We start from the raw sequence: 15,630 nt of genomic DNA on the forward strand, positions 1-15,630 counted from the left end.
AACATGGTTGGTTACTAAGGCTGTCTTTAGCTTGTCAAAGGCACTCTGACACATTGCAGTCCACTGAAAAAGTGTACTTTTCTTGAGAAGGTTAGTCAAAGGGGACGCTATCTGAGCATACCTAGGTATAAAGATCCTATACCATCCAGTTAACCCTAGGAATCCTCTGACTTCTTTTACTGACTTGGGTTATGGCCATTCAACTACTGCTTGGATCTTTGCAGGGTCAGGAGAAATCCCATCCTTTGACACTATGAATCCCAAGTATTCAACCTGCTCAACAGAGAAGGAACACTTGCTCCTCTTTGCAAAGAGTTGGTGTTTCCTTAGGATTTCCAAGACTTTGCGCACATGATCTTCATAGTCTGCAGCATTCTTTGAGTATACTAAGATATCGTCAAAGAAGATAAGAACAAAATCATCCAAGTATTCTCTGAGAATATCTTGGATAAGACGATTGAATGTCGCCGGGGCATTAGTCAATCTAAACGGCATGATTGTGAACTCATAATGCCCATAGCGAGTATTGAATGTTGTCTTTGGGATGTCTTGCTCCTTGATTCTAATCTGGTAGAAGTAACCGGATTTGAGATCTATCTTTGTGAACATTTGGGTCCCACTTAACCGATCTAGAAGTTCATCAATCCTAGGAATAGGATACTTATTCTTAATTGTTAATTGATTCAATCCTCGGTAGTCAATACAGAGTCTTAACATTCCATCTTTCTTCTTTTGAAAGAGAACGAGCGCACCCCAAGGTGAGACACTGGGTCTGACGAATCCCTGCTCTAATAGATGTCTTAACTGTTCCTTAAGTTCTATGACTTCAGGGACTAGCATTTTGTACGCACACTGGGCTACTGTGGGGCTGAGCTCCAGGGATTAATTCGATCTCATGATCTACTTCACGAGATGGAGGCATCTCAGTCAACTCTTTAGGAAACACATCTGTATACTCACTTAACCAGTCTAGTTCTTTAGCCTTTCATTTTATGTCTACTGGATTCATTTTAATGACATACACAGCTTGCTTCTTTCTGAGCCCTTTTAATAATCTAGAAGCCTTGACTAAATGTAGCACTGGGGATCCAAAAATTTCAATTCCTTGAACTTTACTCCCGTGAAGGTCAAGGAAAGAGATGGTTCCTTTGTGACAATGAATGTCAGCCTGATTCTTTTGGAGCCAATCCATTCCAAGGATTCCATCATATATTCCTAGGGGTAGGACTCTGAACTGTCACTCTGTTACGTTCCCATCTAGGCTAAACTGAATAAGGTCAGTCTCAAGGTGAGTGAAAAGAATCTTCCCACTGGCTAATTCCACTTGCATAGGTTTCCTTGATTTTTGATTTAGGACTAATTTACGCAGACATCCTGGTGGGGAAATAAAAGAATGAGTACTGCCTGAATCAAAAGCTTGAATTTCTTACCCTGGTACTCTACTAGAGTTTGGAGGACTAAGAATTGACGGTTATTCCCCTCATGCTCAATTGCTGCATAGATCTGTCCTTTCTCTTCCTCCACTTCCTCAGCTATGGTGACTACTCTGGCTGCTACAGTCTGAGGTGGAACTCTCTCTCTTTGGTTATTCCAATTCTGGGAGGGAGTTCGAAAACTGCTTTGCATGGAGGCTGCAAGAGGCTGAGCTGGCACTCTTCTTGGGTTACCCTGATTCTGGCACGGGGGACCCTGGTTGGAGACTGAAATGAAGGAGTCAGTCTCTGAACTTTGGGACCCTGGCTTCCTTGGCCCACCAAAGGAGATAGGCAATCCTTAAGCTGGTGCACAAATCCCTGACATCCGAAGTATTTGTTCTTGCTCGAAGCTCTTCCCTTTGCATTCTGGAGAGAGGTGGAGTTCCTGAGAATGTACTTCGGGGGGGAAAGGTCTTCCTTCATTTCTGAAGCTTCCCGTCTCCACATTCTGGTTAGGACCTTGGTGTCTCTTTGGAGAGGCGGAAAGTTAGAAGAACTTCTCGGTGTCTAAAATCTTTTAAAGGATGAGGGAGCTGGCTTTGGCGGGACTTTTACGATGAAGCCTTTGGCAAAGTCCTTCGCCATTCTGACAGCTTCAGCCATGGACATTGGCTTGGCATTTTTGACCAGTGTGTCCAAGGGTTCGTTCATTCCCCGAATGAATTCTGCCCCATGAGTTGCTCTTCATCTCTTTAGGTGGTGAATATTTGAGTAGAAGAGCGAAGGCCTGGTGATATTCCTCGATGGTTTTGCTCCCTTGCTTCAGCTCTAAGAATTTGTTCATTTTGGTTTCCAGGGGGACAAAATCTCTTCCTTAAATAGGTTTTAAGGTCGTTCTCCAGGACTGAGTATTTTTGTCCAGACGGTTGGTGTCAAAAATCCAGGGGGACAAAATCTCTTCCTTAAATAGGTTTTAAGGTTGTTCTCCAAGACTGAGTATTTTTGTCCAGACGGTTGGTGTCACAATGGTTCCTCCATGCCACCCTGGCTGTTTCCACTATCTTCAGCCTGGCAAGAGCCATTTTGCTTTGCTCATTGTAGTCGATGATGTTAAAATATTCTTCCATGGTTTCCACCCATTTCTCCACAGCCTTGCCCAGGTTCTCCCCTTCTCCTTTGAAGGGTCCTGGCTGAGTTCTATGAAGAGCCTTGTGAACGTCAGGGTCAAGCTCATCATCTTCAGAGAGAGGGTCTGGCTGACGGCCACAGTTTCCTCGTCTCATGATTCTGCCAAAAATGATATATTATTAAATTTCTATTTTTGATATCGTCCACGAGATCCTAAGACTTAAGAGGTTCGAAAAACAATTTCTTAAACAAGACAAATGATCTTATTGGAGATCTATGACATATGTCCGATAACAGATTTTTCTTTATCAGCTTGTCCATAAACAATCACTTATACAGCATGGAATTTTTCTCCAGAAAACATTTCTTTATTTATATAAAAGTTTCAATATGTACATGGAGTAGCTTGGTCCAAACATCAAAATCTCTTCGGGAGATGTATAAGACGACGGTACTCGGGCCATAGCCATGCCCTGATACAAACGTTCACTTACTGCCAAGGGAGCTATTATCTTCTCCTTATTTTAGGAATAAAGCGACTAAGGAGTCTGTCGATTTGGCATGAGAGTGAAATTCCGAGGCATTGAATGATATAGAATGACACCATGTACCACTTTCAACTTTATCAGAATCATGGCCAATGAGAGGTTTTGCCTTAGCATTGCATGCCGGTCGCAAGAGGCATGGACATACTGCCCTGCAAACCACTTATGCTGTCGTCTCTCCGCTGGGTCAGGAAAATATAAATCCTCAAAATGGCGTGTGAGTCTGACTCGGCTTGTTCAAGCTGTAGTGGAAGAGATGAGATGCTCAAAGGCGAACACAGTCATGTCTTACAACTGAGTGAGGTCGGGAATACCAGATAAGTACGGAACTTCCATCTATAAAAACAATTTCTTTGATTAAAAATTCTTCATTAAAGAAGCTTATGGAATGAAAATAGATTATGAAAAATGCCTTTTCTGAGTTTTTGTTATCAATTTCTGATAAGAATTCATTTATCCTTATTACCTTTCAACAAAGCTCTGATACCAGCTGATGTGAGGTCCCCCGCCCGCACCACTGGGGCTCCTACCGCCGACGGTGGAAGCGGCGTCGGCCTCCTCGTGCGGGGCGGGGTCCACACACTTGAGGCCTCGCCCGTGGATGTCCGAAATGAGAGGCTAGCCCAGGCGGCCCCTCTGAGACCGGCGGGCCCTGAAGACTCCCCTCGCCCAGAAGGCACGGGCGATTCCGCCAATTGGAAAAATTTTCTAACGGGGAAATTACTCTAACGAGTCAAGTCTTAACTAGATAAACTGATCTTACCAAACCTGAAGTCACATGGTCAGATCAAGAAGAGACTTGCACTTGGTCCCATGGAATCACCGCTTTTTTCCTCATTTACGAGGCACAACCGATGATCCCCTCCCACAAAACAAGGTCTTCTCAGGATTTAAAACTAAATAACGTAACTAATCATATCTAGTTGTTTCTCAGGAATCCTCCGATCTAGCCTAACCCCATCCGGCCCGTGGGTTAGCCAACCACCCGACCACTGAATTGGTGGGATTCCTTTATAAAGATTTTGTTGGGTTTTTGCTCGGGTACCGAGGAAAAGAGTTCCTAGACCCTCTAGCCGTGATTCATGCAAAAATCAAGGTAGGCATACCACGTACACACCCAATATGAAATTGCCATTTATAACAGATTCAACTGGCTTTAAAAACAATCCTTCATTAATAGAAATCATAATATTTCTGATCATCATTTTCTAAAATTTCGAGTCCATTGTATTACAAAAATGTATCCTTTGAACTCTCCATTGAAGACCAGCTGGCCAACCAAAGAGATCCAGTATCAAAATTTGGTTCTCAAAAATCTTTCCTTTTTCTCCATCCGAAATCTTCCTCGACGTACGCATGGGTGTCCTAGCAACCGCGAGCCCGTGCATCACCTGGTCAGAACCCTCTTGGATCCTCCTTAGGTGTCCTAGCACTTCACTCAAGGACCGTTTTGTCGGTCCTCGCCCATCATACTACCGGAAGCACACCATGTTAACTGTACCGAGGCTGGTCAAGACCTCGGCAGGCTTTGCCATGAGCAACGTCCCTTGACGACTCCCCGCCAGCTGTTCCAACAAACCTCCTCTTAGAACAACATAAGCTAAATGCTTCCTCCAGCATTCTGGTGTAAAATAGTCCTTTGAATGAAAAAACAGAGGTTCCAATGCAAGTAAAATTCCAGTTTGAGATCGGTTCCGACAACCCTTTTTCCATAATTCCCAGTTTCATAACAAGGATCTTTGATCTCTCATGAGGGTAATCTACCCATCATTTTGTCCATTTGTCCAACTAGATTCTTGGTGAGTTTGGTCAAGGAAAAACTAGATTAGTTTCTGTAGTCTATTCTTTGGATTTAGTAACTGGAATTGGTCACAAAGTTTTTGTCTGATTCAGATCGAGAGAAGGACAATTAGGTTTATTGTCCGTCCCTCACGTAGTCTAACCAAATTCATTCGGTTTAGTTCTACAAGGATTCCCTTCAACTAAACATCTAGATTTTGGGTAAATATCAATTTAGTGATTTTACGAATTAAAATATCCAAAGATATTCTTTATGCCACATAATTTCTCAGCCTTAATTCATTAGGTAGAATTATGGTGAAAATTCATCTTTTGACACTAAAATTTAATTCAAATCCATCTTTTCTTAAATATCATAAAAATTCTTCTTTTAACTAAAATATCAATACCCTTTTTTTTAATAAACTTGAAATCCTTCTTTTTCTCATTTCATTGAGTGCAATCCAATTATCATGGGAATTCCTCTTTTACCATAAATTAAATCTACTTAAAATTCTTCTTAAAAATTACATAAAAATATACATTAATTCCATTAAGCTAAAAATTCCACATTTCTCATTTAAACATTTGAATTCCAATATGGTGGGAATTCCTCTTTCATCGTTTAATCTTATCTATACAAAAAGATAAATTTAACTAAATTTTCTCTTAAAATTTAAATAAAAATCTTCATTAATTCCTTTACACTAGGAATTACACTTTTCTCATTTAAATATTTGGATTCCAATATAGTGGGAATTTCTCTTTCATCATTTGAAATTTATCTATGCAAAAAGATAAATTTAACTAAAATCCTTCTTTAATTTTTAAATAAAATATGCATTATTTTAGCATCACAATTTTTCTCTTACTTCATTGGAGTACATGGATTTCCATTGTCATGGTGGGGATTACTCTTTTAACATAAAAATGGATTACCAAAAATTCCTCAAGGAGTAAGAGTTATTTTCTGAATTCGGGCATAGATCTGGTTGATTGACCTTGTTGGTCCTCAACAGATGAGTCCATTGCTCTTTTATATGGATCTGTTGGTTGATCTTGCTGATCTTTAACGGAGATTCCATTTTGATTTTTATAAGTGAATAATTACCGGGTACTATGAGCTAGGAACTATCGAAAAGGCCCCTGAGTGGACAGGTGGTGAGCGTTTTGGTTGCCAATGATGCCATAGGTACCCCGATGAAGGAATAATTGGAAATTAGGATTCAACCAGATATTTTGGAGGATTATGATCAGTGATACTATAGTTTCATTAAAATATTATTTTAAAGATAGCTGAATCTGTGAAAAAGGCAATTTCATATTGGGTGTGTAAGTGGTGTGACTAGTTTTAAGTTTGCATGAATAACAGGCTAGGGGGCTTGGGAACTCTTTTCCCTAGTACCCGGGACAAAACCTAACCAAATTCCTAATTGGATCCCATCACTACAGTGGTTGGGCGATTGGCTATGGGACTGGATGGGACTGGACTGATGGATCCCTAAATTGAGACTCAATACTGTTATGGTACGATAGATGCAATAAATCTCGGATAGTAATTATTCTATGGAAAAGAATCAACGGCTGTGCCTCTCAATGAGGAAAAAAGCGTTGGTCTCTATGATCCAAGTGCAAGTTTCTTCCTTGATCTGATCGAGCACGGAGGGGGCAGGGATCTTTGAGCTGATATCAGAGCGAATTGGCTAAAGTGGATCAACCGAGAAACCAGAAATGTCAAAAATTTATGAAGTAGCAGTAAAAGGTTGTAATTGTGTGATAAAATTCATACAAATTGATATTCAGAATGAAGATTCATAAATAGGTAATTGGGTCTTCAAATGGAAGTACCGCAATTGTATGGAATCCCTGACTTGCTTGAGGCCTAGACATGATGGTATTTACCTTATAATTCCAAGGACCATGACTATCCATATATACCGAGGGTATAACTGCAGCTTTATATATCGGTCTAATGGATGGAAATTTCGGTCTCAAATAGAAATTTCGATCTAATGGACCATTATTGTGTTAAGGATATGAATGATATGATCTGAATGAATTGTTATCTGATGATGAGGATCTTTATCCCAGGATTCTATTGGGTTGACCAGACTATAAGGAACCCCAGAATCAGTTGGATCTTAAGGGAAAGAGTTGTCCTCTAGTTTGCGAGATGAGGACATCTCACGTTTTTTAAGTGGGGTAGGATGTAAGATTCCTCCCTCCAGCTTTTGAGGTGTACAGGTGTAAGAACGTCCCCTTCTGATCTTATAATTATTCCCCTCTCTGAAATAAAAGAAAGATCGTATTTTATCCTATTTTGGTTTGGAGAGAGAAAATGTCTAGAGGGAGGTAATCCAAAATTGAGATATTTTTAAATATAAAAATCCTCCGTGTCTAAAATGGTTTCCCCGAAAACAGAAATTCAAAAAAAACTTTCCAATGTGCAATTGGAATTAATTGAAAATAGGTATAAAGGACCTTAGCCTAAGGGTCTAGATTCTCAGAAATTCTTGGATTATGGTCCAATTAAGGTTCCTCTGGGGGGCCAATACGATTACTCCAAGTGTGGGGAGGAGATAAATCCAATTTATAAAAGAAAAATACCCAAAAATGAGTAAATGCCCACATAAGATGAAGAGTTGACTGAGTACAAGGTTTATTAGTAAAAAACTATGAATATTACTAATTGAAAAAAAAGAGATATTTTGGGTATAATGATACATTTTTGACACCTTGGTAAGGAGAAGGGGGCTCTTCAAGGAGGCGCCTATTTCACATGTGTGGAGGAGTTTTAAACTCAAAAATAATAAGATATTTTTATCTCTCCTCTCTCAAAGATCAAACCAAATAAAAAAGGGAGCCAAACTGGTCCAAATCTTGTCCAAATTCAGTCAAACTGAACCTGGGAAATTCTAGAAACTAGTTGGACTTGATTAGAGGCCTCCCTCACCTATAAATAGATCCTTAGCCCTTTGTAAAAAAAATATGTAAACTATACCATGCCAGTATTATACTGAAATAATGATATTTTCTATTATCCTCTAAAAATCCTCTACAACTTGGAGAGAATGGAGAGTTTCTCTCTCTCTTCAACCTTCTTTGGAGTCTTCATCAAAATACTAAACCAATTGATTGGTTGGGGGCCTCTCCTTAGACTAAAGAATCAAGCAAAATAAGAGGTAAAGTGTGATTTATGGTCTTTTTCTTAATATCTAAATGTCTCTCACTTCTCCATCCCTCTTAAGCTTGAGAAGTATTCAATTGAAGGGCTCTTTAATGCAATTGAAGCTCTCTAATGGATTTTAGTGATTAAACACATAAAGTTTTCATTTATGCTTAAATTAAAATACTTTTTTTATGCATATCTCTCTCTCCCTCAAAGAATGGTCATTCCTATGACCTATTCTATATTCAATTAATGCTTCTCATGGAGAAATTCTCTATTCACAAATCAAACTCTAGGCTTGTGAAGCTAGAGGTTTAAGAAAATGGTTTTTATACTTATATGCTTGAAAAATATGGTAATAATATGGGATAAATCCATAAATTTGATTTAATGCTAAAAGATAGTTATACTATCATAATTATTTTACTATGTCTTATTCTTTTCATTAAAATTAAAAATTACCAGTAATAGCAGCGGAGCTATGGCAAACATTTTAAGAAATTGATGCCTAATTCATTCTTATGCATAACGTGAAAAGAGGACTTCCTATCATATTCGAGGGTTGAATATCCTAGGTTAAAAGAATGGTTTTTGTCACATTCAATGGAAAACTAATTTTTAAGTTTATGTGTAATTAAATAATTAAGACATGAGAATATTATGGTCATTATATTTAATGGTCAAAGATGAATTTTAGATAAATTTATTTTATCTATGAGAAATATTTAAATGATAAAAGAGGAATTCCTATGACATTTGGAATTCAATCATTTAGATGGGAAAAGAGAAATTCCTAACATATTGAATTAATGGGTATTTTATTTGAATTTATTTTATGAGAAATATTTGATGATAAAAGAGGAATTTCCATGACATTGGAATGCAATTAATTAAATGCAAAAAAGAGGAATTTCCATGGTATTTGAGATCCAAGAAATTAAATTGGAAGAAGAGGAATTTTTAGTATAATTCATTTTTTGATTATTTATCAAAAGTGAAAATATGGATAGAATTGATTTTTGTAAATCCCATGAATTCTTTTATTCGAAAGAGGAATATAGAATATAATTCAATTGAGGAATTGAGAAGGAATGTGGAAATAGTCGTCGAGAAAAAGAACCTTTATCTAGGCCAAGCAATTGGTAAAAATTTAAAAAAAGTTCCATTATCGGTATCAAAGTAGTAAAAACTACTATATGAGAATAGGATGTGGAATGGATGTGATAAGATGTAAATGGGATGTGATATGATGTAAACGGGATGTAATAGGATGTGAATGGATGTGATAAGATGTGATAGGATGTGATAAGATGTAAATGGGATGCGATAGGATGTGAATGGATGTGATAAGATGTAAATGGGATGCGATAGGATGTTAATGGATATGATAAGATGTAAATAGGATGTGATAAGATGTGATGTAATGAAAATGGATGTGCATGTGAATGATGAGATGTGAATAAGATGAGAGGATATGTGAAAGGGTGAGATGGGAAGTACATGGGTGTGAAAGAATGCATGTGGATGTGTATGTGAAAGAATGGATGTGGATGTGGATGTGGATGTGGATGTGTATGTGAATAAATGGATGTGCATGTGTATGTGAAAAAATGGATGTGGATGTGGATGTGTATGTAAATGTGGATATGTATGCGAAAGAAGGGATGTGGATGTGTATGTGAAAGAATGGATGTGGATGTGTATGTGAAAGAATGGATGTGGATGTGGATGTGGATGTGTATGTGAAAGAATGGATGTGGATGTGTATGTGAAAGAAGGGATGTGCATGTGTATGTGAAAGAATGGATGTGGATGTGTATGTGAAAGAATGGATGTGGATGTATATGTGAAAGAAGTGATGTGCATGTGTATGTGAAAGAATGAATGTGGATGAATGAGATGAGATGTGTATGAAAGAGATATGATGTGCATGTGTATGTGAAAGAATGAATGTGGATGAATGAGATGAGATGTGTATGAAAGAGATATGATGTGGATGTGATGTAACATAGAAGGGATGAATGAAATATGATGTGGATAGATGTGATGTGATGTAATGTGGATAGAATGTATGTGATGAGATGGTAATGAGAATGAATGTGATGGACATAAATGAATGTGATGTGATGGATGTAAATGGATGTGATGTAAATGAATGTGATGGACGTGAATGGATGTGATGTGATGTAATGGATGGATGGGATGTGACGTGGTAATGTGATGTGAATCAGGATGTGAATGAATGAGATGTGATGACATGTGAATCAGATAGATGTAAATGAATGGGATGTAATGTGATGTGAATGAATGAAATGTGATGTCATGTAAATCAAGATGTAAATGAATGATATGGGATGTGAATGAATGATATGGGATGTGAATGGATGATATGTGATGTGAATCAATGTGATGTGATGTGAAACAGGATAGATGTGAATGAATGAGATGTGATGTGAATGGATGAGGTGTGATGAGATGTGAATATGGATAGATGCGAGTGGATGAGATGTGATGAGGATAAATGAGGAAAGATGTGATGAGATGGAAAATGATGTGATTGGATGAGAATGGGAATATATATGAATTGGATGTGGATTAAGTAATGTGGAATGATGTGAAACAATGTGGAAAGACGAGAGTTTGTTATAGAAACTGTATTTATGACCTGTTTTTTAAATGACTGTTTTATGTCAATAATGCTGGGGAAGCATTTTGACCGTCTTGTTGTTGAGAAAACATGGTGCTGATGCTAGATCAAGTGTGTGGAGGAAAAGAGCTCACAAAATACAAGAACAATCTCTTGCTTATTAAGTTGTTTATGAATACAACTAGGCCTTGCTCAATACAAAATGCCTCATAGCTCCACCTTTAAATAGGTGAGCAAGTGGACCTTAAGTCCATTCACACTCACACCCTTCTCTTCCCCTTCTACATAACCTAAGTCCCTTAATACCCCCCCTCAATACCAACTATGAAAGAATGGAATAGGTGGTATTGGACATAGAATGCCTTTATAACATTAGGCGTACAAGGTTTGGAATATAGGTGTGATTATCTAGGATTTACAAGTATGTTCCTAGAGCCTTAGAGGCTAATACAATGATGCCATCTAAGTCTTTATTTGTTGTCGATGAAGATGTACACCTCAATGATGGTGCACCCCACTCTTTGTGTTTGTTTGACTTCTTGTAGATGACATGCTTTAGACATACATGCCATTGCTTCCACCACATGCTTTCCACCTTGACCATTCTCACACAATGATCAAAACAAGGCTGCCACTCTTGCTTAAGTGGTTTGCTTATAAATGTTCCTTCAACATGCTTGATGCTTCCTTGAATACCATACCTCCTCCATGGGCAATGAGGTAGATTTAAATGGGAAAGGGAAAGGGAGAGTCTTACCACTTGCCTTATGAATTGGTCAAGGGCAGTGTCTATTACAACAACTTTTGTGCATGTTGGTTACATGATACCTATTAGGGTTTGAAGATACAAGCTTAATGAGAGTGAATAAGTGTTTGAGGTAAATGCTCAAACCAATAAGGTACATCATCCTTGGCTCAAGAAGGAGAGGGCATGGCTCATAATGTTGCCAATGCCTCTTACAAAAACAATGCCAAAAGATGCTTAAAATCATGACAAACAACAAGGTAGAGCACTTAGTGATGCTATGCTCAACCTTACAACTCATCTTAGACGATGAAAAAGTTGAATATGTAGCGGAATAACATGCCTTGGGATTGGGAAACGAGAGCATACGGCTTATGACATGCCTATGCCTCTTACAAACAAGAGCCTCAAGGGTAATACATAACAACATTGAAGATGAACACTTAGTGTACATGTGTTCAGCTTTAAACCACTCAAATATTGAGTTTGTTGATGAAAAAACCAAAAATCTTCAACCTCTTTAGCTTATGAGATGAAGACAACTGGTTCATGGTTGCACCATTTCTCCTTGGAAGAAATGGGTTGACGATGAAGACTTGTAATGTGGCACTTATGGTGTGTGCCCGGCCTCCAATGGACTAAGGTTATGTAGAAGGGGAAGAGAAGGGTGTGAGTGTGAATGGACTTAAGGTCCACTTGCTCACCTAGCTATGAGGCATTTTGTATTGAGCAAGACCTAGTTGTATTCATAAACAACTTAATAAGCAAGAGATTGTTCTTGTATTTTGTGAGCTCTTTTCCTCCACACACTTGATCTAGCATGAGCACCTCGTTTTCTCAACATGGTATCTAGAGCCTTGGTTGATTAGAACCCCTTGTGGTGTAGAATAGGTCAAAAATCTTCACTTTTTCTTATCTTCCCTTGTGTGGAGCTCAACCCTCTGCTGGTGGAGGCCTTCTACCAGCTTGTAGAGGCCATATCTCGTGGAGATATCTTCAAGGAAGATGTAGAGGACACCTGGGCGTTTCGTTTCATACGATCAATCTGCTGATTCGTCGCTCATCCGCCCGCGGCATTCTCTTTGCAGCAACCCGGCATCGTTTTTCTGTGCAGCGTGGCCGTACAACCATACGCCGGCTGTAGGCCATCATTAGTCAAGGTGCTTGAGGGCTTTGGTAGTCCACTCAATGAGGACTCCACATCTCAAATCTGAGCTCATTTGATGCACTGAATCGTCTGCTACAATCAAAAAACCAGTTGCCTCTCTCTTTCTCCATGGAAGCTTTCCATTAAAGCTTCAACTTTGATTTTTTCTTACTCACACCCTTCTCTTCCCCTTCTACATAACCTTCGTCCCTTAATACTTGTGAATGAGGTCGTGGATGTGATAAGATGTAAATGGGATGTGAATGGTGGATGTGATAAGATGTAAATGGGATGCGATAGGATGTGAATGGATGTGATAAGATGTAAATAGGATGCAATAGGATGTGATGAGATGTGATGTAATGAAAATGGATGTGGATCTGAATGATGAGATGAAAGGATATGTGAAAGGGTGAGATGGGAAGTACATGGGTGTGGATGTGGATGTGGATGTGTATGTGAAAGAATGGATGTGGATGTGTATGTAAAAGAATGGATGTGGATATGTATGCAAAAGAAGGGATGTGGATGTGTATGTGAAAGAGTGAATGTGGATGTGTATGTGAAAGAATGGATGTGAAAGAAGGGATGTGGATGTGTATGTGAAAGAGTGGATGTGGATGTGTATGTGAAAGAATGGATGTGGATGTGGATGTGTATGTGAAAGAATGGATGTGGATGTGTATGTGAAATAATGGATGTGGATGTGTATGTGTGAAAGTAGGGATGTGCATGTGTATGTGAAAGAATGGATGTGGATGAGTATGTGAAAGAAGGGGTGTGGATGAATGAGATGAGATGTGTATGAATGAGATGTGTATGTGAAATAATGGATGTGGATGTGTATGTGTGAAAGTAAGGATGTGCATGTGTATGTGAAAGAATGGATGTGGATGTGTATGTGAAAGAAGGGATGTGGATGAATGAGATGAGATGTGTATGAATGAGATATGATGTGGATGTGATGTAACGTGGACGGGATGAATGAAATATGATGTTGATAGATGTGATGTGATGTAATATGGATAGAATGTATGTGATGGGATGGTAACGAGAATGAATGTGATGGACATGAATGAATGTGATGTGATGGATGTAAATGAATGTGATGGATGTGAATGGATGTGATGTGATGTAATGGATGTAATGGATGGATGGATGGATGTAATGTGATGGACGTGAATGGATGTGATGTGGTGTAATGGATGTGAATGGATGGATGGATCGGCGGATGTGATGTGAATAGATGTGATGAGATGTGATGTGAATCAGATAGATGTGAATGAATGGATGAGATGTAATGTGATGTGAATCGGGATGTGAATGAGTGAGATGTGATGACATGTGAATGAATGGATGAGATGTAATGTGATGTGAAACGAGATGTGAATGAATGAAATGTGATGTCATGTGAATCGGGATGTAAATGAATGATATGGGATGTGAATGGATGATATGTGATGTGAATCAATGTGATGTGATGTGAAACAGGATAGATGTGAATGAATGAGATGTGATGTGAATGGATGAGGTGTGATGAGATGTGAATATGGGTAGATGCGAGTGGATGAGATGTGATGAGGATAAATGAGGAAAGATGTGATGAGATGGAAAATGATGTGATTGGATGAGAATGGGAATACATATGAATTGGATGTGGATTAAGTAATGTGGAATAATGTGGAACAATGTTGAAAGACGAGAGTTCGTTATAGAAACTGTATTTATGACCTGTTTTTTAAATGACTGTTTTATGTCAATAATGCTGGGGAAGCATTTTGACCGTCTTGTGAATGAGGTCGTGGAGACCTAACTGTAAAAGTTGCAACAGCTGACGGAGAGTCAATGGAGGACGTCTCATATAGCAAGGTCGGCCGAGGTCTTGACCAGCCTCGGAAATGGTGAGCTTCTGGTACAAGGGATGAGGGACCAAGTAAGCGGTCTAAGAGTGAAGCACTAGGGTGACCTAGAGGGTGCTGACCATACGGTGCTCGAGCTCTGGGGGGGTCGCTGAAGATACCCACACGTGCATCGTGGAAGATATTGGAACAAGGAGTAAGAGTTGTTTTCTGAACTCGGGCATGGATCTGGTTGATTAACCTTGCTAGTCCTCACAACGGATGAGTCCATGGCTCTTTTATATGGATCTATTGGTTGATCTTGCTCATCTTCAACGAAGATTCCATTTTGATTTTTATAAGTAAATATATTGCCGGGTACTATGAGCTAGGAACTATTGAAAAGGCCCCTGAGTGGACAGGTGGTGAGCGTTTTGGTTGCCAATGATGCCATAGGTACACCAATGAAGGAATAATTAGAAATTAGGATTCAATCAGATATTTTGGAGGATTATAATCAGTGATACTATAGTTTCATTAAAAGATTGTTTTAAAGATAGCCGAATATGTGAAAAAGGCAATTTCATATTGGGTGTGTAAGTGGTGTGACTAGTTTTAAGTTTACATGAATATCCAGCTAGGGGGCCTGGGAACTCTTTTCCCTATTACCCGGGACAAAACCTAACCAAGTTCCTAATTGGATCCCATCACTACAGTGGTTGGGTGGTTGGCTAACCCATGGGACTGGATGGGGTTAGGCTCCTGGACTAATGGATCCCTAAATTGGGACTCAATACTGTTATGGTATGATAGATGAAGTAAATCCCGGATAGTAATTGTTCTATGGAAAAGAATCAATGACTCTGCCTCTCAATGAGGAAAAAAGTGTTGGTCTCTATGATCCAAGTGCAAGTTTCTTCCTTTATCTGATCAAGTGACTTACAGGTTCGCGGTCAGATCAATTTGGTCAGTTAATGACCTTAACTACGTTAGAGTAGAAAAATATCCGTGGAGGAATTGCACGTGCTTTCCGAGCGAGGGAAGTTTTTTCGGGTTTGGTTTTGAAAGAACCGAGGGATTAGTCTCTTGTCCGGATATCCGTGGGGCGAGGCCCCGAGTGAGGGACCCTACCCCGCGCAAGAAGTGCTACTCCCGCTGCTAGCACCCCCGAATTCGGCGCGGAGAGGGCAGGGATCTTTTAGCTAGTATCAGAGCAA

Source organism: Cibotium barometz, chromosome 11 (assembly GCF_041138505.1).
Source record: "Cibotium barometz isolate CiBa-2024 chromosome 11, ASM4113850v1, whole genome shotgun sequence".
NCBI lineage: Eukaryota > Viridiplantae > Streptophyta > Polypodiopsida > Cyatheales > Cibotiaceae > Cibotium > Cibotium barometz.